Source organism: Rhinolophus sinicus, chromosome 1 (genome assembly GCF_057876585.1).
Source record: "Rhinolophus sinicus isolate RSI-liver-muscle chromosome 1, RSI-T2T, whole genome shotgun sequence".
In the NCBI taxonomy this organism is placed as follows: Eukaryota; Metazoa; Chordata; class Mammalia; order Chiroptera; family Rhinolophidae; genus Rhinolophus; species Rhinolophus sinicus.
In genome coordinates, this window is record NC_142501.1 from 83,126,917 (window position 1) to 83,149,328 (window position 22,412).

The 22,412-nt window shown below is 38.6% G+C and overlaps 1 pseudogene; it reads right to left on the bottom strand.

The window, feature by feature from the left end:
• Nucleotides 1–15,870: 15,870 nt before the first annotated feature.
• Nucleotides 15,871–16,882, bottom strand: LOC109452866 (L-lactate dehydrogenase A chain-like; annotated as a pseudogene).
• Between the last annotated feature and the right edge of the window lie 5,530 nt (nucleotides 16,883–22,412).

Genomic DNA, 22,412 nt, shown 5'->3' on the forward strand with positions numbered 1-22,412 from the left:
ACTGCTCAGCAAAAGTCACAGAGCACACAGAGGTCAGCTGCCACCTGCCTGAGGCCTGTGGATCTGATGGTTTTCCAAGAAAGAGTGTAATGTGAGCAGGGCTGTCTGCTCTCAGAGAAAGTACTGCTGGTGTTGGGCAAGTTGGGTGGGGTGGGTCCCAGCAGAGCTCATCAGACCAATAAGATTCAGATCTGGCCAGTGAAGGAGGGCTCAACACAAGAAATATGGTGTCCGCCTGCTGGCTGAACAGGAGAAAGATCCCTCACAGGGAAAATGGCAACTGTCGTCACCCCTCTGTCTAAAGCCACAAACATCAGTTGCCCCTCCATATGCTTCCAATGCCCCCCAAGTCACTGTTCCTCCGCCAGAGTCCAAGGTGAGTGCCTGAAAGCCACTGAGAGAGTCTGTGTGTGGGTCATTTAAGAGGACATCTGGGTTTTCTGCAGCCTTCCATCCCACCTGGTCAGTCAAAAGCCCCTGTTTTTCACAGCCAGATGTTGTAGGGGTTCCTCTTCCCGGCACCAGCACTCTGGGCTGGGGATGCCAGTGTGGGACTGGGGTCTCTCGCTCCTCTGGGGGGAACCTCCATGGCCAAGATATTTCTCCTGGTTCTCAACCACCACAAGGAAGTTGCAGGCCAGCCCATTTCACGTCTCCACCCCTCCTACCAATCTTGATGGGGCTTCTCCTTTATACCCTTAGTTATAAAACTTCTGTTCAGCCAGATTTCAGATGGTTCTTCAGGTTGATTGTTCTATAATTTAGTTGTAATTTTAATGTGTTCACAGACGAAAGCAGGCACAGTGTTTATCTACTCTGCCATCTTGGAATCGCCTAGATTTAGTTGACAATCTTAAATGCTTATGCTTTCTCTAAATTAAACATTGAAATGATACTATGTTGATATAGCAGAGAGTTCATAATATATTCTTAAGTGGAGGGATAAAACAGCTCCTAAAACAGCATTATAGTGCAGCCCCAATTTTGTTTATAAAACTGTATATAACTGGACAAATATATACCAACATGTTAACCTTGGTTATCTCTCTGGGTCATGAAACTATAGCTGACTTCAAAGTTCTTAATACTTTTCTTCATTTTTCATATTTTTCTATAATGAATATGTATTCATTTCTATTCACAAAACCCTTTTTTCATTTAATGCCATGAAGCTAGGCATATATCAAATATGGACACTGCAAGAATTCCTCTGTGAACCAGAATCGATGGAGGGACTGCTCTCAGAGCTCAGACACAGTGCTCTGGGCCCTCCTTCCTACTTAGAATTCTCAAAAGAGGAAAAACAAAAAACAAGCCCAGCTGTGCTTCTCATAGCCAGTTTTTCAGGCCAGCACAGGAAACAAGTATCTATAAGGTATTCAGTAATTGATTAGAAAGTAAAAAATTCAATCAGCCTCATAATTTGGAATAATGTAAAACACCCTCTCAGAAATAAAAAGACAAACCAATTTCAGTATTTCTTACTAAGCTTATTCATGAGACAAGAGTTTTGTATTCATAATAAATTTCAGAATATTTATCAAAAATTTTAAACACACATATGTGTTTGACTCAACAACCCTGTTGTTTCTAGGATTCTGACCTATAGAAATGTGTACACATGCTCCAAAATTCATGGTCAAGGGTTGTGCAGGACAGCATTGTTTCTAAGAACAAAAACTTTCACTAAAAGGAAATTATTTTAACATTATGAGACATACTATGGAATGCATGCAGCTGCTAAATAGAATGCTATAGATTTCTAAATATGGACATGAATAATATCCCACATACACTAAGTATGAGTAGAAGAGTAGGAGAAGGATAACAAAAAAATAAGATCTCGTTTATGTTTTTTTTAAACTATATATATCTGTGTGTGCACATATATGTTTATGTATATATGTGTGTATATTTATATATTAAGTACATAGAAGTATTGAAAAGGGGCTAGAAAGTTAAATATTAATTATTAACAGTGATTATGTTAAAAATCTAGGAAAAGTCAATTTTTTAAGTTTATATTTTCTGAATCGTTTCAATTATTATATCACACACACACATACACTTTTCATTTATAAACTTGAAATCAATTAGATTCTTGACTGAGATAGAATACAGTCTCCCTCTAGCCACATAGACAATAACTGATAGTTCAGATTGGTAGGAGAAACTAATTTATTTATTCATTCAACAAATATTTATTGAATATTTATAATGTAGCAAGTCTGTTAGTAACTGTGGGTGCAACAATAAAAATAAGACACAGTCCCTATGTATCTTCCAGGAATTTCCAGGATGGTATATGTAGCTCATCGAGAAAAAAAATTCTGGATTTTCACTCATTCTTTATCTTGTACATTTGTGATAAATTTATTGGAAATAATAATTAGTTTATGGCCTTGCAGAAAACAGTAATTGATGAATCATTAACAGTAAATCAACAGTGACTCAAGGAAATGATTTCAAATCCCAAAGGTTTGAAGAGTTGATTTCATCCCCAACATACACCAGTTACTTATTCTACCCCTAAACCCATAATTGAAGCTGGAAATCTATTATGAATCGTAAGGAGGTAGAAGGCGTGACGCCAGTTCTGCCCAGTGTCAATCCAACATTGCCATCTGGGTAAGCATGTATAATTGCAGCAACAGGAAGGACCACAAGATGGCAGAATGGAAACAAGTCCTGGAGATTACAGCATACTGCGAGCAGCTACAGCACATGGAAACACCATAGCTCTGCCAGTAGAGACACTGGGGAGGCCTCCCACAGCTCTGTTAGATGGTGGGCTCAGAGCTATGGGTGATTTTGGCACCTCTCTTCTGCTTGTTCACATCTCTTAACTTAGGAATATATTCAGTAGTTTTCACTATCTAAAGAAAAATATATGTTCATCTCCTTTTCCTGCTCCAGACATACATGCATACTCACCAAACTCAATCATACTTTTCTATTTTGCTATGATTGAGTAGTATAATTTTGAAAATTGGACAAGATATCCCCAGATTTGAGGATGGGCTGCTTCTTTGCATATGGAGGGAACAGAAGGCAGATGAATAGGGGTCTGGTTAGACAAAGAAGCACCATATGTACATTGCCACCAAAGAAAGGCCTACTATTTCATGGTATAAGGGGACCAGGGTTGAGGAACAATCTCCAGTAAGGTATTGTGTGTGTGTGTGTGTGTGTGTGTGTGTGTGTGTGTGTGTGTGTGTGTTGGGGGGATTGGTTTTACAGAAATAGTTTTATGATTATGATTATAAAAGAAAGGCATGCTCATTGAAAAACAGTTTAGGATTATGTGAGGAAAAAAAGGCTACATGTAAAGCCAAAACCATAATTTCCCAAACATACCACTTAGGCATACAAATTGGTGCAGCTGTTCCAGAAACAGTATTTAAGCAGATAGTGTATCTATATAACCTATGACCCAGCAATTTCATACCTGGGTATATATCGCAAATCTTCATAAGAATGTAAGATTGATAAGTATACTCATATATTTGTATGTACACAAAGACAGTAGCCTGGTTTGTAGTACCTGGCATCTGAAGGCAACCTGGGTGTCCATCATTGGGAGAGCAGATGACTTAATTGTGGCAAATTTACAGGGCCGTGCACAAAAGGGCTAATGGTCAAATGGCACATATGTTTGACTTGCCAGGGCAGTGTTGATTGAAGGAAATTCATGGAGGCAGGAGTGGCAGCCACTGGGACTGTCAATATTGCCCTATCACTCTCTGGGACAGTGCACAGAAATCTAGAAAGGTCAGATGTCTGACTCTGGGAGAAGGACCTTAAAGCTTGGGCTATGAGTGAAGCAGCATTGCCTTAATTTTACCTTATGAAAAGCAAAATCCCAACAGTGAATTTTGAGGAAATTAAGTTGCTTCTAAAATAATTTGTATACAAGGTCAAACGTTGAAGAACAGTCAAAATGCTCTTAATTTTTTAAAAAAAGTAAGATTTGTTCAACCAGTTATCACAAGTTATTATAAAGGTAGAATAATTAATACTATCTAGTATAGTATCTATTTTTAAGAGCATCAGGAAGAAAGTAAAAGTGAAATATCATAAACTTGTAGAAGATATTTGCAACAGAAAAGTCAATAAGAAAATAGAATACAGAATGTGTTTTAAAAACACAAGTCAATAAGAAAAAGATAAACAACTCAAAAAATGATTTTAAAAATGTCATAAGGAGGTATTTCATGGATAGGAATCACAGATGCTAAACATGTACATGAAAAGATGTTCAGCTTTATTGGTAATCACAGAAATGCAAATTAAGACCACAATGAAATTCTATGTTATAACCACTAAATGTACAAAAATACAGATCTGACATTGCCCAATATTGGTAAAGATCTGAATCAACAGATGTTCATACACTGCTAGTGGGAATATAATTTCTTTGGAAAAGAATTTGACATCCTCATGTCAGGTTAAATATTGTGTACCCCAAGACAAAGCAATTCCACTACTAAATATACACCATAGAAAAAGTATTGTTCATGTATAGTAAGATAAATGAATAAAAACATTCATCACATTATCATTCATATAGGCAGAACAGTGGAAGAAGCCTCAAATTTCTAATAATAAGAGAGTGACTAAATGAATTATTGACTAGTCAAACAATGAAATATTACATAGATGAAAAACGAATGAAGTACAGCTACTTGTAAATATAGAAATACATTTTAAAAACATAATGTGGAATGAAATAAGTAAAACACACAACACTGTAGCATGATGCAAATATTATAATGTTCAAACCCAAGCAAAACCATACAATACATTGTTGGAAAAACGTATAATAAAAAAGCTAAATTACTTTTTTAAAAAAGTAAGGGAATGGATTCAGGGAAGTAGTAATCTGTGAGGATAGAGGCATAGAGATGAGTTTAGGGAGAATCACTCTATTATAAGGACAAATCAAGTTCTTGTTCTTAAGATCACTGGTAGATTCATAGATATTTATTTTCTTACTATGCTACATAGCTTACATATTATTATATATTTTTAAAAATTCTAACAGATTTACTACAAGAGAAAAATAAAATAAAATCCAAAGATAATTACAATATGCATTCAGGCATGTTCAGCAGTTTTCTTTTGTATTCAATTTTATATTCTTTGGTTCTTTTAAAAAAGATTTATATTATAATATAGCTAACATATAATATTATATCAGTTTCAGGTGTACACCATAGTTATTCATAACTATTCAATATATATATATATATATGTATATATACCTAATGAAGTGATTACCTTGAGAAGTCCAGCAACCCTCCTGATTTTTAATGGTACCATGTGGGTGTGGGGCCAGCTTATTCTGCATCTCTGCCCCTCCTACCAGTTTTGAGATGGCTTCTTCTGTATGTCATAAGAGGTAGCACTTCGGTTCAGCTACACTTCAGGAGATTCTCAATGATGGTTGTTCCATAGTGTAGTTGTGATTTTGAGGAGGTCAAGAGAGGAGGTGCCATCTTGACCAGAAATCAGTCCTTTCTTAAATATACATATTTTAAACATCATGCTTTTCCAATTCTGTCTTATAGGACAGCATTTTATCCAAGAAGTTCAGGATAGATTAGGAAATAGTAGGGGGAAATCAAAGAACACTTCCAGGTTCAAAGCAGCCCTAAAGTGACAATCTGATCTGTCACTAGATGATAAAGTATATTTTACCTTTTCTGATTGGAAAATACCATCATCATAGGTTCTGGTTGTTCAACCTAGCCTAAAATTTTGAGTGTAAGTTATAAAGTCCTGCTGTTTCTAAAATTTTAACTTGAAACTGGCTCTCTCTCCTAACCTACAAAGCAGAACATTACAGTAAAGTTTGTTTCTGTAATTTACTACTCACCATGATTTAACAAAACTCACTTAAAAAGTGAAAGACTCCTGAAAGAAATGTGCTTGCCTCCAGATAATAAATAAATTTAAATTCTAATTTTATATTTGGTACTTAGTCAGTAGATTCTTTTTTTTTTCTAATTTTTGACACTTTAGACTCTTCCAATTTATGCAAAGACTTCTGTTAAGTTGGTTTGAAAGCACTTCAGCTAACTCTACTTTGATATGATATCCTTCTCAGCCAGTGACATTTGATCTATTTCTTATATCTTTTCCTACTGAGTGCCAGAGCTCTTCATTAGATCCTAAAGAATGAGAGTATAGTAGAAATAACACAGGATTTAGCATGTTAGAACATGAGTTCGAGTCTGATTTACTTACTTAAGTTTCCTGGACTTTGACTTACTCACCTGAAAAAGTGGAGAAAATAATTGTATTAGTTAGGACATTTTTGTTTTCTGTTATATTCAATTTGTTTTCAAACTCAACTCAAGATAGCTCAAAGAACAAATTTAGGAACTTCACATTGCTGGAAGTTCAGGAGTCAACACAATTAGATCCAGAAGGTCTTAAGCCTCTTTCCCCATTCCTCTTCTGTGCCTCTCTTCAAATACTCACTTTCTTATGCAAACAAACTCTCATCATTTTGGTGAGAAAAACTACTTCCAATTGACTCACATTCTTCCCCTTTAGCAAGTATAGGAAATGTAGAAAAGGACAATTTTCTTATCTAACATCTGATTCGTCTTTCTTAGGGCCCATACTCACTCCTAAGCCAATCACTGCTCCTTAAAGGATGGGCTGTTATAATTGGTTTACTTGAGATCAACTACTAATCCCTGAGAACAAAGGAGAGAACATAGTGATTGACAGACTCACCAGGACCACTTGTTTTGGACAATGGCAGATCCCCACAGCACGTAGGGGTGGTGTCCAGACAAAAATATCAACTTTCCACTACAATAATAATTCCTCTCGGTAGGATTTTATGAAGACTGAAAATTTGGGACAGAATGCTTTGTATATTGTAACCTACATTAAATTTTTGGTTGTTTATTTAAAAAATTAATACAAAGGAATTGAAAGAAGGGAACATAAGATCATATTAGAATAATGCATCTGTTCAAAACAAGCAAAACAAGTCATTTTTTTTGTGTAAAACTGAGAAAATTGTATATTCTTTACAAAGCAAATTATCTACTAAATGAAGGAAATAATATTAGTTTTATGTGTAATATAGATTTTTTGAGAAATAAAAGCCACAATAAAATTCTAAGTGTCTTTATGTATCCACAATAAGCTAAATGTCTCATTTTTTTATCAAGAACTAAATGTGCTCAGGGGTGTGAATGTGTCACAAAGGCTCAGCTTAATGGGTGTGAAGTAAATGCACTCTCTTCTAGAGGGAAAATCTTTTCTAAAGATCATTGTAACATTTGCAAAACTAGGCACATTTTTATAAAATTGGACAGTTGGAAGTGACCTGCACAGTTCATCAAATCTCAGCCATGGCTTTCGAATGACAATGAAAACACTCCAGGGAAATAACTATCTTGAAAGAGATTTCTTAAGTGTCTTCTAGGGAGAGTCTCTCAGGGCAATCTATGTTTCACACAATAAATCAAGGTCCACCTTCACCTCTTCCCTTCAGACTGCCAGCAGATAATTGGATTACACTGGCTCTCCTTGGGCAGTGGTTCCCAAACCTGATAATTCATCAGAACCACTTGGGAAACTGTAAAATACAGATTTGGGAGACTTACTCTAGACTTACTGAATTAGGACCTAGGAATCAGGGTTTTTTGTTTTTGTGTTTTGTTTTGTTTTGTTTTGTTTTGTTTTGTTTTTTTAAGCTTCTCCCAGGTATCTTTTTCAGCTACTTTGAGCCAGGCACTGACTTTGAGGAATCACAGAGTTCATGACTAAGGAGATATTTAATCACGACTCTTAGATGCCATTGCCAAGAGAAATCTGTCTACCTTTGTATCAGGCACTGGAAAAGAAACAAGAAGGTGTTTTAATTCTTGAAACTCTAACTGTATGAAGAAAGTTCATGACTCTACATTTTCTAATTTTACTTTCATAATATTTATACTAATACTCTGATTATTGACCTTTAGATCAAGTTCTAAAACATTTGCAGAGGTAGTAGGTTCCCTCTTACTTGCTCTGGATATTGGAAAGTGCTAGAAAAAGAGATTATGATAAGGAGGAGACAGAATAAGTCTATAAGCTTCCATCATTTTGTATTAGAGAGAATTTTCTGAATTTATTAAGAGTGGCACCGTTCTTTTTGAAAAGGTTATCAGTTCACATCCAAATGATGAACTATCATGCAGTTAAGGCAGGCTTGTGAAGAATTTTAATGAGATCAAACTCCATAAAAGGTTTTGCATTCTGATCTTTTCTTATTGCATTGCATCGCAAGCATTTTCCATGCAGTTATAATTCTTCACATCTATGTTGACATGCACAGGGTCTACATGTAGCATATGCACATACATCATCTGTATATAAATGCATCAAAGTATTCGCATATTAGCAATGGTGGGATTACAGATCATTTTAACTTTATGTTTTGTGTGTTTTTCAACTTTTCTACAAATATACATATAAATTTAAAAAGTTTTTTAAATATACACTTTAGAAAGTGTAATGCTTTTTGCATTTTTCTCAACATCATTGAAACAAAGAGGTCATACAGCAGCTTGTACTTAGAAAAATAAAGTATGAATGTTCAACTAATAGGGAAAGTTTCCAGGAGGAATTAAGACAGACCATTCATTTACCGATTTGTAATTGCAATTTATCTGACTTAAATCAGCCTCCTCATTACTCTTTTTCAGTAATTTTCTAATATTCCTAAAAGGATATATTACTTTTATAAACAGGGAAAATACTGTTAAAATAACTTTAAAGCCCAACTTTTGCATTAGAAGCAACTGTTTTATGCTGTATACTCTGTTATTAGAGATGCAAAATAGAGCTGCCTTTGCTCTGACTTTATTATTGTATCTTTCGGTATGGTTTTTACATTATGCTTTTTCTTTATCATGGACTTCCTCTCTTCAGACTCTTGGCACAATTTTACTAGGATCTGCTCCAGAATAAGAATTTGTGTCCTACATTTAATATTATCTGTCCTCATCAACCCTAAGCAGAAAATCTCCGAAGAGAATAAGTGACTACCCTATCTCTTTGCCTGGGAGGTAAAAAGGGTAACTCTTGTTCCTCATGACCCACCAGTAGTCTCAATAATTGGCACACCCAATTAGTTAATTGCTTAGGGTTCTACCTCCAAAAAGCCTTTAATATGCCTAGATTCACAATGAGCGCTCCAGGTAAGGCACAGCTGGTGAGAAGTGTTTATTACCACACCCAAGTGGACCAGATGTGGCTTCTTCATCACCATCACCGCCATCAACATCATCTGTTTTGCATATTGCTACTTCCCAAGTGCCAGGAATAGTGCTTCACCATCAGAGGATCCCAAAATTATCTGTGAAGTGAATGAATGAGTGAATGAACCACACAGAAATATGAAACTGAAAATAGAGAAATATGTTTTCTTTACAAAGTGTGTTTACATGATTTCATGCAATGATTCACCTGGCAAGTCAGATTCACTACTAAGAACCACCTCACACCTGTTTTCATGAAAGCAATTGATACAGATTAAGGCTTGAAGAACTAGCTTTCTAATGTCCTTCCTTTATTTTTCTAACAAATACTTTTTAAATGCTTACTCTGGAACTACCAACGAATGGGGGAGAAAAAGGGACATCAGGAAGAAGATAATTAACCATGATAAGTACATTGGGACGCAATAGGCCAAGGCACAGATATCCCAACTACTTAGAAGAGAAAGTGATTGAGGAATAAGGATGGTTTTCTGTAGGAGATGAAATTTAAATGAGCCTCACAAAAATGGGTGCGACTCAGACACGCAGAAAAAGAAAAAGGAGAAATTTCGTGCAGGGCCCTGGAATAAGTAAAGACTTAAAATAAGAAATCTGTACATTCTGTTGAGAAGACTGTAAGAAAAGTGTAAGGAGAAAAGTTTGGATTTAGAGAGAGAAAAGAGACTGTAGATTTTGCTTTAATCTCCATTTTGTTTGTGTTTCACAAATATGAAAGATTTCAAACTTATGAGAAAGTACAGAAAGTTATATAACAGACTTCTATGTGTCCACCATAGACTTTAAGCAGATGTTAAAATTTGTCATATGTGCTTGATTCTTGGGCATTTTTTTAAGGCATGATTTTGAATTTGGATTCTGTAGGCCTGGTCTGGGCTTTTCAAGCTGGAAGTAGGCAGCAGGTTGAATGGCTAATGCAACCCCATGGGGTCAACCTGAGGTGTTTTCTTGATCTCATGAAATATTCAGAGGTTGGGGAGATAGGAAAAGTGAATATAGTAATGTTCCCAGTAAATACTCTTAAACATTTTAACATTATTGAATATGTGTCCATTATGGAGATAAATGAAAGACTGATGCAAACTTCTGATTAAAATTAAAAAGATCAAAAATATTTTTCACCTGCTGCATCCATCCGAGGACTACATGCCTAGAACCCATGCCACGTGTGAGCTCCTCCCTCCCACAAAATACACATTGTTCTTTCTTTTGTTTTAGAAATGCTTCTATGCAGAAAATATAAGACATTCTCTTCCAGACCATACGGGTCTGCTGAAATTTTCCCTAATATGTGGCTTGACATTCTAAATATTGCAATTATATTGTTTGCAACTTAAATTGACCATCATCAATTAGTCCATTAAGGAAGAATGTGCAGAAACCATGGGATCTTCTGGAGTTTTCATCCAGAGGCGAATAAAGACTGCCTCCACTGAATAAAATATGAAAGAATGGCAGAAGATAAAAGAATGTTGCATTTTTACTTTGTCACGAGTCATGTGTATTCAGTTTTCCAGTTACTTACATGAAATTCTGGGTAAGCAATGGTGACCCCTGGTCTTCTCCTTCCTGCAGGAGGGCTCAGCTTTCCAGGATGATGTGAAGGGCAAAGAAGGAAATCGAAGCAAACAGGTGGCTCAGGTTGCTCCAATTCTGGGTCAGCTTGCACAAGTGAGCTTGAGTTTCTAACTTCCCCTGTCCGCAGTGTCCTCCAGGCCTGGACATCAATCATGCAAACTAGATTATACAATGAGAAAAAACAGTCACATAGTTTATTAATAACGGTGCCCTCACCAGAATCAGTGGGAGAACAGGGACCCTAGAAGTTATCCAACTCTCATACTTTGAGTTATAGGGACCTAGTGTATTGCTGAAGATGATGAGATCTGGATCCTGAGTTCAGAGACCCATCTGTGCCACTTACTCTGAGCTTCAATACCTCCTTTGTAAAATGGATATACTTTATCCTTTAAAGGATTGCTACAAGGATTAGATAACTCAAAACACAGAATGTGTTCAGAAGAGTGCTTCGTGTTATGTGCTCAATTAATGCTATTTTTATTATATAATTAGATAAAACCAAGAGCCCTTCCTTCCAGTGTATATTTCTCATGCTGAATCCTCTCAGATTTCTGCCCAGTATCACATTGTCTACTTACTTCATGCCCAAACTGGGTCTATATCTCCAAGTCCTTGTGACATATTGGGGTGGCCCAATGGCCTAGGCTATCTTGTTTGATGCCCTTGCTCAGCCCTTCCTTGTAATAACTCTAACAGTAGTAACTGGTTTCCTTCCAAGTATGAAACATATGTGGAAGATTTATACCTTGAAACATTAACCTGTTGTCCTGTGTGTTTTCTCGTATACTGATATGTCCTAGTCAACACTGAACCAGAAATAAAGACATAAATAAGTTGCTAACCTCAGTGGCAGATGCAGTTTCCCTTTGGAGAGACATTCCTTCAGGGCTTTTTACCTCTGGGATGATCCAGTTGGGCGGAGAGAGAAGGTGGAGGAGCAAGTTTTTAAAAATGAGAGAAGTGGCACGGCTTGGATGGATGAGGGAAAACAGTCAGCTGCCACACTGTGCAAGGAATTCAGAGGATGCCCCATCTTAGAATGTGGCTCATACTCATTTCTCATAGCCTTCCTGTCATATGAGAATCCTGGATACTTACAAGCACCTCTTGCCCCTCAATAAAAGAGACACATACGTGTCATGCCTAAAGGGAAAATCTGTATCCTGATAAAAGCTGAGACTAAACTGAAATAGTGGGGATCTTTCCTGTGAGAAAGAGACACATATTAAGCTTCTGTGATTAAATTTATATAAAAATGAAAGACCCCAAAAGTTTATCATTTATTGCAACTTAAGGAAATCAGGTTGTGTTGAACTAAACTCTGTAAATTTCACCATTGTGCATATTTTGAGGGACAGTACAGTCTTCCCCAGAGATAAGGTCTTTTTGCTCAAATTTGAACATATTAATTTTATTATGTTTTATATGTCATTGTTTTGCTCCCAAACAGGAACCTCCTACATGGGGCTGAAAGAAACAGAAAACTCAGCCCTGATGATACAGACTTTGGAATATCCATATAGAACAAATACTTGAAGCCATGATAATAACTGAAATCTTGGATTAGAGAGTAAAAGAGGAGAAAAGCAGATGGTCAAGGACGAAGTCTTAGGAACTGCCAAATTTACTTGCATGAGAACAAGAAACAGAAGCTCTTTTAGAAGAGAGAGTAATTAAAGATGTAGAGAACAAGAAAGCATTGAAAGGAGGATATCAAATAAGGAGGAATTGGCCAATTGAGTTCATTGTTTGAAGTAGGAAGAAAAACGGGGGCTGAGAAAAAAATAATTTCTGGATTTACCTACTAGGAATTCGCTAGTGATGTTCAAAGAAGCAATTTTAATAAAGTGCTGGCAGGAAACGGCTGATTACGAGAAGCTGAGGAAGGTGAAGCTGCTCTGGTTCCAGGAAGCAATGAGACAGTGCTGGGCATAGATCCATGGATTCTATTCCAAGATCCTGCCTTGTTCATCTACTGAGCTGCAGGTACTGAGGCCATTCACTCAGATTTATTCAGTCCAGATTTTCTACCGAGCCAGTCTCCACCAGGGAAAGGAGTACATTGGTATTTCCTGGGGAGAGTTTTGACATTAGTGTGGGGCCATAAAGCCATGTATCTGGGTCTCAGCAGTGTGCTTGCACCGAGCTATGGCCTCCCTGAGCTCCCACCTTTTTTGGCTTTCACTCTGTTACTAGAATTGAGCTTGCTTCCCCTCCTCCCCCCCACTGGTCTTTAACCCTACCCTGAATCCCAGCATCTGGAAAACTGGCATTCAGACTGACCTTTGCAGCACCTCTGTCAAGGGTCTGGATTCTGTTCCCAAGCCCTGGTGGGATTCATGGTTCAAAAGAGTGGCCACCTAGAAGGAAGATACTGCCACCCACCTGACTTCTATTTTTATCATCATTTCCTAGAATTTCTAGAACTGGTCCTACTTTGAGATTAATCATCATTTCTGTTACATACAACACATTAGCATAAAAAAAATCCTTCCCTCCCCCACCCACACCTTCCTGACTAATATGATCTGTCACCAGTAGTCCGACCACTCTGATGCACTTCAATCCCTTGGCTTGTGTTCTAGATCGTCATCTGTGTTTCTGAAGCTTTTCTTTTTTGGAGATTGTTTGGATACTGTTCTCTGGCTTACAAATCCACCCTCAGTTCCATGGCACATAAAACGTGCACAATAGAACCATGTACATACACACAACCTCTGATGATAGGTGATCCTTTCATCCCTGTGTTTCCATAGCTTGGGACAGCCTTGGGTCTACCAAACCTCCATCATCTGGGCTAAACCCCAACCATAATCTCCCAACGCCCCAAGTTGGGAAGAGGGAACCAGATACAGCCTTCGGTTACAAGTAGAAACCTACTGTCCAGAGGAAGGAAATCTCACTGTGATGAGTACTGCAGAAAGACATAATGAGCACTGAATTTAATTTTGAGTGCATTTTAACCTTGGTGTTCATTCTCATAAAGTTCTAGTAATAATTACCAAACCAGAAATCTGAAAAACCCAATGTCTTAATTAGAAAAAAAAATTACAAATACTTATTCTATTATAAGATTATTTTCTAACTGAAGTCTGGTTGAAAGGGGCTATGGAAAACCACACTTGAGATCAACTGATCTTTAATGTTCCTTCTAGGTCTTAGTGTGAGAGCTCAAAAACATTAAATTTTCCCTCAACCTCCCTCAGGTCCTAATCACTTTTCACATTTTTTTTTTTTTTTATCTCTCATGTATATTTATTAAAGAAAAAATATAAACCATCCATCTTCCAAATTCAGGAGATCTGCATCTAATATCTAGTGTGGCTTCTCCATGACACACTGCGTCAACTTGACAGCTATTTATTAAATTCATTCAGATCTCACTTCTGAGAGTCAGGCAAGTCTTTCCTCAAATCATGTCTCTGTCATTTACTAACTGTGTGACTTTGGGCACGTTATTAAACCTCTCTGAATCTCAACTTTTTCGTTTGTAAAATAAGCACACCAATGCCTACCTACCTTCATTCATCCAACCAGGAGTTCCCTTTGTGGAATGGCTGAAGGGACTAACACATATTGCTGGAGTAAGGGAAACAGGTATGGAGTATACTTACTTTCTGGTCTCTTCAATAAGTAGAAGGATCAACAGCTGGAAATCACAGGAAGACTGACTTGGTTTGCTTTTTTTAGTACCAATACGTTGTTTTTCCCTTGGGGGACCACCCATCATGTATTCCTAGTACTGTAGTTAGAATGAGGCTGACCCCACGCCCCAAATTCAGGAGAAGGCAAGTGACCCAGGGCTGCCCAGTGAGAAGGCTGTGTTCCCTTGGGGACAAGGAGCGTCAGCCGAGAGCTTGATAGAACTATTGAAGAAGAGAAGCTCACTTTCCACTGATCTTATGAAGCTAAAGTGAGGAAAGAGGCTCTGAGAAAAAGTCAAAAGAGAGAAGAAGCACAGAGCTGAAAGATTTCTGAGAACTTTATTTGAACATCTCCAGCCAGTCATTCCTCATGTGGGGTGGGGTGTAGTGGGGAGGGGGGTGGCGTGGCTTTGTAATTTGTCAGCTTGGCTAGTTGCAGTACATCTCCCAGAATCCCCTTTGCTATACATTTCTGGATAGAATGGAACACAAAACACATTCTGCATGGGATTGGAAAGGTAGAAGTGAAGGCAGCCATACTGCATACTGTTTTTACCACAGCAGCACATGTAAAATGTCAGTTATCTACACACTTGCCTTTGTTTTTGTGGGGCAGCAGCCAGGTTTACATCTGCTCCATCTTCCCTCAGATTCTCTTACAGCATCACCGACTCCTGGAGCACATGCATATTTAGCTCCATAGCAGAGTACCAGCTCCTCTTTACGGGACCCTCCCACAGGAATCCAACATGGCCTGGAGATGGTAAAAGACTGACGTGGGTTCCAGTCCATCTCCATAGGTTTCAGCTCATGCTCACAGTGTCAGCTTGTCCTTGCTCTTTCCCACTTTATAGCCAGCTTCTCTACCTGACAGATATCGCTGAGGTCTGCAAGCTCTAGCATCAGAAACTAAAACAGCAGCCTGACAGAAACTGGCTAGCCAGCCTTTACAATTGCATAGATCAAATTCTTGTAATAAATCCCTTAGTGTACGTTTGTGTGTGGGCACACTTTTTTTGTTCACTGTGCAAAGTTTATTGGGTGTTTTAATTGGTATGACACTTGGATAGTTGGCTGCATTATTTATATGAGACTTTCCTTTTTACATTATATGACAATGTACACCACTCTGATACATATAGTACACAAAACAAAACTCTTTATGATAATTATACACGAGACACACAATGTTGGATTTATACATTGGATCTCAGGATATGATTGATCTGAGGAAAAAAAGTTGGAATAAGCATATGAGTAAAGGAACCAGAAGTTATACAACACACAGTAAACACACATCTAGTTTGAAAGGCAACCGTAGCATGTGCAACACCGGCAGTGGTGCCTTTAAGGTGAAACTATTTCACACTAACCAGTTTAGGACTACACAATGTAAGGCACATCCAGCATCTAGATATAGCATTCTTCTTCAAACAGGCCTCTTCCTCAGGTGTCAGAGTCACCTTCACAACATCTGAGATTTTATTCTGTCCCAAGACACAAGGAACACTAAGGAAAATTTCATTTTTTATGTCAGAAAGACCCTTAATCATGGTGGAAATTGGATGCACCCATCTTAGATTCTTCCTTATACTTTCTGCCAAATGTACCACAGATAGTCCAATGGCCCAAGATGGATAGCCTTTCCATTTGATCACCTCATAAGCACTGTCTACCATCTGTTTGTGAACCTCTTTCCACTGTTCCTTATCTGCATCAGTGCCTAAATCAGGGTACAGAGTCTTCAGGGAGATATAAGCAACATTCACTCCACTCCATACAAGCACACCAGTCTCCATGCTGCCCAAGGACACACTCATGATAGTGTAATGAGTGAACTCGCAGCCTTTCCCCCATTAGGTAACAGAACCAGGCTGAATCCAGATTGCAACCACTTCCAATGACATGGTTTTTGGGAAAGGCACTCATCTTCCAAGCCACATAGGTCAAGATATCCACTGGATTGGAAACAGTGAGCAATTTACAGTTAGGGGGTATATTTTTTACGTTAGGAATGATGAATTTAAAGATATTTGCATTTTGCTGGAGCAAATTAAGATGGCTTTCTCCCTCTTGTTGACATGTCCCAGCTGTGATAATAACCAGCTTGCAGTATGCAGCCACATTGCAGTCTTTGCCAGGGGAAATTTGTGGGGGTCTAAGGAAAAGATGCAGGAGATCCAGCATCTCTCTCTTTAATTTGTCTTCCGTGACATCAGCAAGAGTAAGTTCATCTGCCTAGTCCTTCATTAAGATACTGATGGCACAGGCCATGCCAACAGCACCAACCCCAACGACTTCAGTCTTATTCTGGGGGCTTTGTTATTTCTTAAGAAGATTCAGATTCAGCTGATCCTTGGGAGTTGCCATACTGAATTTAGGAAGACGTCATCTTTTATTCCATAGGGAGCCTTAATCATGGTGGAAATTGGACCAAAGGAATTGGGAGTGCACAGCAGGTGGGCAGGCGGGTGTCGGTGGCATACGGCATTTGATTGAGATTTGGTAGCAGCACCGCAGGTACCACGCTTTCGATTAATTGAACTCTTCTCTGTTTGAACATGGACTAATATGCAGTACTATCCCTGGAATGTTCCATTATGTAAATCAATGCACTTTCTTTCATGTTTAAGTCAGTGTGAATTTGACTTCCATCACTTGCCACTAAAAAGGACTAAAATGCAAGGTTATATTTTGACAAAACAACTTGATATCCTGAGGGCAGAATCTGTGCTTACCTCATCTTAAATCCCCAGCATTCAGCAAACTGCCAGGTACATAACAGGCACTTGACAAATACGTGTTGAGTGAACTGACAACAAATGGCTACAGAATAAAAATGCTCGCCTGGGAACCTAGAGTTAAAGCCTCACACAATGTGAATCATGCGGAAGATGAAAAGCCGGCTGAGAGGGAACTCCAGGCCTCTGGATAAAGCTATGAAGATCCAGGGTCTGAGGAGCAGCTGAGCCTCCATCTGGCAGCCGGGGGGATGGGCAGGGGGGGCAGCACATGTGAGACATCTCATGTTCATTACCAACACAACAGGTGTTCCGGGGTCAGCCAGCCCTCGCACGGAAGTGAGCTTCCTGTCACTCCTGACCAGGATTCACTCCATGTGCATAACAGAAGTGGCGCAGGAAGGTATTTTTTTTTAAATAGAAAATTTGAAAGCATATCAGGTTCCTAGAAAAGGAAGCTTCTAAGAAAGGTGATTTCACAGTAAGGAACCCCATGAATCATCTAGAGAATTTATCATTTATATATCTGAGATAAAACATAAATGCTAACCACACTTTATGCCTGCCTAGAACACTTTAACAGACCCTAAGGAGGTAAATGGTTCAGGGAACCACAAAGACAGACATTTCTCAGAAGATATTTTCTGAATGGTTTGACTGATATTTAGCATAAGTGAATCAGGCAATGAACCACTTTATTTCCAAGTACAAATTTTCACAGGGAAAAACACTTGATATATACATATTGATTGAATCAAAATGTTGGAAGGATATGGTAGGCTCACAATGGCCCCCAAATATACGTAGGTCCTAGTCCTGGAACCTGTGAATATTACTGCATTTGGAGGGGGAAAAAAGTGTCTTTTTAGAGGTGACTTAGTTAAGGATCTTGAGACGGGGAGAGTTTCCTGGTTTGTCTGGGTGGATCCTGAACGCAATCACAAATGTCCTTCTAAGAGGCAAGCAGAAGGAGATTTGACTGCAGAGGAGAAGGTGATACGAAGAAGCAGAGAGATTTGAAGATCCTGGTTTAAAGATGGAGCAAAGGGGCATGAGCCAAGGAACGCAGCAAAGTGCAAGATGGAAAAGATAAGGGATTCCCCTTAGAGCTTCCATGGAAAGCATCTTGGTTTCAGCCTCATAAAACCCATTTTGGACTTCTGACTTCCAGAACTGTAAAAGGATAAATGTGTGTTGTTTTAAGCCACCAGGTTTGTGGCATTCCTGGTCTTAGTCTCCACATAGGCATCTTGAATACAACTTTTTCTCAGCTAGGGGGAGCCCACGCTATATATATATATCAATAAGTTGCAACAGATGCAAAAATCCAATTTGGGTTTCTTGTCTGACCATCTGAGTGGATTAGGAAAATGGACTAGCAAGTCAGATGTCCTGGATTCAAATCCCAGCTGTTTCTCCTTTTTCTTCATGGCACCTTGGGCAAATTATTTCAGCTCTCTGTTCTTCAGATACCCTATCGTAAAGTGGGAATACTAATAGTGACCGATTTACCTAACAGAAACTTGTAGGAACCAATTGAACAGACATTTCACAAGATAGCATATCCAAATGGCAAAAAAGGAAAGTAAAGAAAAAATGTTCTACCTCATTAACCGTTAGTTCAGTCCACGATGAAATACCACTGTATACCCAGCAGAATGGCTAAAATGAAGAGGACTAACAATATTGAGTCTTGATGAAGTAGAACAGCTGGCTTTCTCAGACACTGCAAGGGAGTGCAGTCCTGCCCTCAGATCCCGCCAGAAGAGGTCCTCTGTGACCTTGGCCCTGGTCCACCCATAGAGTAAGGGGTCCACGTAGCATACTGATGTGAAATTGGCAGTGAACAGAATCGATTTCTAGGATTTTTTTCTATAGAAATACTCATATATGTGCACCATGATATATAAAAAGAAAGTTCATGCAATAATTGTTCGGAAGAGTGAAAAATTAGAATCCGTTGAAATGTTTATTATTAAGGGAAAAAAATTATGATACTGCCATACTATGGAGTGATAGGCAGCTGTTAAAAAAGCATGAAGGGCCTCTGAAAAATATCCAAGTCATTCATGGGGAAAATTGCAGAACAACATATTTCCATTTATATAAAATTTTTAAATTAAAAAAAAAACTGTATAAAATGCATAGAAACTCATCTGGAAAGATCCATGCCAAAAGATTAACAGTGATTACCTCAGAGAGGAAGAATTATAGAAAAATGAGAAGGGGGAGGAGGCAAGGAGAGAAGGAGTGACATTTTCCTTTTTCCTATTTATATTTCTGATTTGCTTGAATCTTTCACAATGAGCTTGTATTACTTGATAACTTTTGAGAACTTCAAGATATTGGCTTACTTGAGAATCAGAGTTGGAGTCAGCTCCATTGTTCACCTTGGGCAGTTACTCCATCTTTCTGTGTATTAGTTTCCTCAACTGTAAAATAATAACCATTGCTATTTCAGGGCATGGGAGCCAGAGATGATCTATGTAAAACTTTTAGTCTACTGCCTGGTACTAATAGAATTGATTTATTTGGGTTAACTATGCAGGTTTGTGTAGGTTATTATGTTCTAATAAAGCATGATAAAATCCATGGTTCAAAATAATGATCATTTATTATCACTCACACAAATACAGGTTTGCCAGGACCAGCTGATACAAACTGAGCTTGGCTGGGCTGCTATGCTAAGCCAGGCTGTGCTCCACACACCCCTGGTCCTCCTTGGATGGATGGGATAATCAGGACATGTTCTTCTCCTGGTGATGGCAGAAGCACAGGCAGCACAAACACGGAAAATATATGAATGCCTTAGGCTCAGAACTGACATACTACCATTTCTACTTCATTCTATTGGCCAAGCAAGTCACATGACTAAGCCCCCCCAAAAGGGATGTAAAAATATACTTCACTAAGGGTGACCAATAATCCCAGGTTGCTTGAGACTAAGGAGCTTTTCGGGATTCAGAAATTTTCATTCTAAAACCAGGAAAGTCCTGGGTAAATCAGGACCAGCTGATTGCTAAATGTCTCCGTATTCCTTTAGTCTGATGAAATTCAAAGTCATCCAGCAAAGAGTATGGATAGGGACAGAGTGAAAAAATTGGGACCAATGATGCAATTTATCACACTTTTAATAATGTTATCATCCTCAACAATTAGGAAAACAGGCAAACAATAGATGGTCAAAATTATTTTTGGTAGATTAGTTTTAGGTTGGCCACACAAAACCAGATCCTCCCAAAGTCTCTATCAATCGAATACTTCCCAGAATATTCTCCTCAAATAAAACTGAAGATGCTTCAGTAGCAAGGGGTTATAGCATCAGATAGGTAATTGGGCTAGTCTCACAAAGCCTTAAGGCTCTTCCAATTCAATTCTAACTTTATTTGACAGACAATAAGAGGAGACTCATAAGACCCCCTAATGAGAATCCCTAATGTCAACCTTCTTTCCTTCAAGGGAGAATGTTTTGCTTATAGCAGACTCTTCACAAGGACAAGTTGTTTGACTTTTAACTGTGTGTTTGTGTGTGATCATTAATATTTATTTAGCTCCCTCAGCTTTTCTAATCCTTTTCAAATGTCAAGACCCATAGTGTGTGGTTGTCCAAAGATTAAATCCATAAAGCCACAGGGAGCTCTGCTCTGCCTGTAGTTTCCTGATACCCGCCACTTCCCTCTTCCTGTCTAGACTGTGTATTTCTCAGCTGAAGACAGGCCCTTACTGGATAAGATCAATGCACAGGCACAAATCACAAAGAATCATTTCTCTCTTTTCACAAACATTTTCTTTATCTGAAACACGCCGAGGAAAGCCCATGAAAGCCCACAGGTGCTTGGGTTTTTAAATCATTGAAAAATATGTCTTTTTTAAGAAAAGCAGGACATTAGATATTCCAAATGGGAATGGGCTGTTAAAATACCTCAGGGTTCATTTTCATATGTGTTTGTAAATAAAACAAAGAAATATGAATATGTGAACTAAAACACATTCAACTGAGACAGTCAGCTGGGAGCTGACAGACAAAAGCGTTGGAGGGTCAACACATCAGTCTGTTTCGCAACTTCGGGGAAAATTAATTAGACTTGACGTGACCTTTGGGGCAAATATCTGGCCACTAACCTCTTCACAGATTCCAAACTAGGTGCCAGTACAAGTGAATTAAACTGCTTAGAGCACTTTTAATGATCGAGAACGTGAGGTTGAGAAAGATTGCCTTAAATTGCCTGAACAATTTTAAGGGGACCCAGTCATCAGCTTTATTACATCTACCCAGATTAAGTGGGGTCAACTAAAGAATAAAGGCCTTTTTCGTTGCCCGCCCTCCCTCACAAATGGACACCTTGCCCTTCTCTGACATTTACACAGCCTAAAGTTCTGGACAGACGACCCGCTCGCATCAACCTAGAAGCAATTTAGCCTAAAGATTGAAGATGCGGTTAATAGCCACCTGGGCCTGACGGAACCGACAGTGTCTTTGTCGTGCCTGAGATCCCAGCACAGCTGAGCTCCATGCCTTTCCTAGTTCACAAACAGCGAGGGCACAGAGCAGGCTGACCCCTGAGATGACCTCTTCCTAGTCCTTTGATCTGTTGGCTCCCCACCCCATCTATTTCCATTCTTGTTCCAATGTGCTGAGGCAGGTGGTGAAGAAGCACATCATTCCAGGAAGATGTAAAAAGGACTGGGGTAAATAAGTCAGCAGTGTTCCTCCTTCGGCCTTTGTCTAAATGATCTCATTTGGCATGATGACTCTAACGATGAACACGGATATCGAGCTTATCAGTTAACTATGACATTCTTTGAGAAGGGTGGACCAATCAACATTTTTTCAGAGCAGGCTGACTAATAAACAGGAGAGAGATAAGACAAAGCAATACTATTCCCGCAGCTCTCAAATCATCAAAGGAATAAAAAGAAATTGCAAGGCACATATCTATCTTGAATTAAAAGCTACTCAGGGGATAGGAAATAAGGAAGAATCTATTATGCTACAGAAGGAGTCTCCAGAGAACTGGGGCAATTTTGTTTTTTTCTTAACATGAGCCACTGATTAATGACTTAGGAAAAAGAATGTTTAGGGAGTTAGAAGCTTGTAATTCTATTTCCTTCTGAGAGTAGAAAGTGTGGAAAGAGAGAAAGCCACCTGAGTAATTAGA